The sequence below is a fragment of the Piliocolobus tephrosceles genome, chromosome 5, assembly GCF_002776525.5.
Source record: "Piliocolobus tephrosceles isolate RC106 chromosome 5, ASM277652v3, whole genome shotgun sequence".
Classification (NCBI taxonomy): domain Eukaryota; kingdom Metazoa; phylum Chordata; class Mammalia; order Primates; family Cercopithecidae; genus Piliocolobus; species Piliocolobus tephrosceles.
Window position 1 is genome coordinate 138,305,940 of NC_045438.1, and position 2,817 is coordinate 138,308,756.

General features: G+C 43.5%; 1 non-coding gene across 1 annotated transcript; it reads left to right on the forward strand.

The window, feature by feature from the left end:
• Nucleotides 1-1,168: 1,168 nt before the first annotated feature.
• On the forward strand, nucleotides 1,169-1,272 carry LOC111533527. The gene has a single exon (XR_002728896.1). It is a non-coding gene; the product is annotated as a U6 spliceosomal RNA (small nuclear RNA).
• Nucleotides 1,273-2,817: the final 1,545 nt, after the last annotated feature.

The following is a 2,817-nucleotide window of genomic DNA, read 5'->3' on the forward strand; positions in this document are numbered from 1 at the left end:
AAAAAAAAAAAAGGGGGGGGGGGGGCCAAAACCTCGCGAATTGAGAAAATTCCTTTACCTGGTTACAGAAAGATATTACCAAGAAAAAGAGGGAATTGATTAATTGTAATACATTAGACTGCAGAGAAAAAAATAGACTTCTGTAGAATTTGCTGACAGATTTGTGATAAATTCATAGACAAATGATCAAAAGAAAACCTAGTAGATCTGTATAGTTCTGGATATCATTCCATAAAGCCCAGCTTAGAACCTGCGCCCTCAGCCTTTCTAAAGATTTCAAAAGCTCTTCATACCCTTTGTAAAATGTCTTCCTGTTAATTTACCTAGCACAATCTCTAGTTCCTGCACTGAACCCTGACGGATATAACTTCCTATTAAGAAACAGGAAGAAGAAAACTAATTGAGCATCGAAATGCTTTTACTTCTAGGAACAGAGAATTAGGGGTTGGTACTGGACTATAGTTTTTGTTATGTCTTCTAGAACTATTTGACTTTTTAAATTACTTATCTGCATATATTTGATAAAAATTTTAAATAGTTAAATAAAAACTCATTTAGGAGATAATATATTAGAATACTAAGATGTGTACTGAGTTTAAAAAACAAAGAGGCCAGGCGTGGTGGCTCACACCTGTAATCCCAGCATTTTGGGAGGCCGAGGCAGGCAGATCACCTAAGGTCAGGAGTTTGAGACCAGCCTGGTCAATATGGTGAAATCCCACCTCTACTAAAAATACAAAAATTAGCCAGGCGTGGTGGCAGGCACCTGTAGTCCCAGCTACTTGGGAGGCTGAGACAGGAGAATTGTTTGAACCCGGGAGATGGAGGTTGCAGTGAGCAGAGATTATGCCACTGCACTCCAGCCTGGGTGACAGAGTGGGACTCTGTCTCAAAAAGCAAACAAACAACAACAACAAAAAACAAACAAACAAACAAAGAACTCCACCATCCATGCAGACTGCCTTTTCTCTTTAAAAGTGGCATCTGAGGCCAGGCACGGTGGCTTATGCCTGTAATCCCAGCATTTTGCGAGGCAGAGGCGGGTAGATCACCTGAGGTCAGGAGTTTCAAACCATCCTGACCAACATGGTGAAACCCCATCTCCACTAAAAATACAAAAAAAAAAAAAAATTAGCTGGGGATGGTGGCAGGTGCCTGAGCAACAGAGTGAGACTCTGTCTAAAAAAAAAAAAGTGGCATCTGACACAGAGAATATTAGCATGGCCCCTGCTCAAGGATGACACACACATTTGTGAAGGGTTCCATTAAAAAAAAAAAAAGTCTGGGCGAGATGGCTCAGTCCTGTAATCCCAGCACTTTAGGAGGCTGAGGCAGGAGGATCACTTGAGGTCAGGGGTTCAAGTCCAGCCTGGCCAACATGGCAAAACCCCGTCTCTACATAGCACAGAAAAATTAGCTGGGCATGGCAGTGCATGCCTGTAATCCCAGCCCCAGCTACTCCAGAGGCTGAGGCAGCAGAATTGCTTGAACTCAGGAGATGCAGGTTGCAGTGAGCTTAGATCATGCCATTGCACACCAGCCTGGGCAAGAAGAGCAAAACTCCATCTCAAAAAAAAAAAAAAAAAAAGGCATCTGAATATATACAATTACAATGTCAATAAAAATAGATAAATGAATAAATACACTTAGTCTATTTTTTTAATGGCATCTGGACACTCCTACATTGTGGAAAATTTACAAATATATAGTGGGGATACCTCTCATAAATGTATAAGCCTCTCGGTTTTTCCTTCCAATGCATTGCAGATTGTCTTTATTTAGCCTTTTTCCCTGGGATCCTGAGACTGAGCACAGTGCAAGCTATGCTTTTTTTGTAAACACAGCACCTCACAATTCTAGAAGACAACCAAGTAAACTTCAGGGCCCTACGTCGATCACCATTCCATCTGCTCTTCTCTGCTCTGATTCTTCCTATCCCTGCAGAAACCCAAGGCCTCCTTAGCCAATGGAGCTGCTGTGGTTGCAAATAACCTTGTGCTCCTGGGAACCTGTGAGATGCAATATGTCATCAGTCTCTCTCAATCTTCGCCTGAGTCCAAGAGAAAGGCAGCTGCTCTGAGGTTCAAGACTCTCCGGTGACTCAGCTCTCTAATTCCCAGTACTCTGTGCATAGGCCTTCCTCAATTCCATCTCCTAGACTATGCCAGATGCAGGTCAAGTCCTCAACAATGAGATAACCAAGATGCAAAATCCTAAAATCTTCATTAAGCACCTACCAGCTGCAGTGGCCTTGCTGGGGCCCCGAGGGAGATGTGTGTGGCAGACTGCAGGCCAAGTCGTTTTTTAAGGCTGGTGTCATGAGAATTACTCAACGCCTCCTGCTGCTGGGGAAAGACACCTCACCCCTTTTATGGAAGCCCAAGGGGAAGGACTCATGGGACAGGGCAGGCTGCCCTGCCTCTTGTCTAGGCAGAGTCACTGCAATCACACATGCTCACTAATCCAGTTCACTAAGGTAGAAAGCCACAGTAAAGTTTGGAGCCAAAACTGTATGAATAAAGAGAGTTCCTTTATCTGGAATGGCCTTAATTTTTTAATAAGGAGTTTTTTGTTGTTGTTGTTTTGTTTTGTTGTGTTTTTTTTTGTTTGTTTGTTTTTGAGACAGAGTTTCTCTCTTGTTGCCCAGGCTGGAGTGAAGTGGGAAGATCTTGGCTCACTGCAACCTCCGCCTCCCAGGTTCAAGCGATTCTCCTGCCTCAGCCTCCGAAGTAGCTGGGATTACAGGCGTCTGCCACCACGCCTGGCTAATTTTTGTACTTTTAGTAGAGACGGAGTTTCGTCATGATGGTCAGGTTG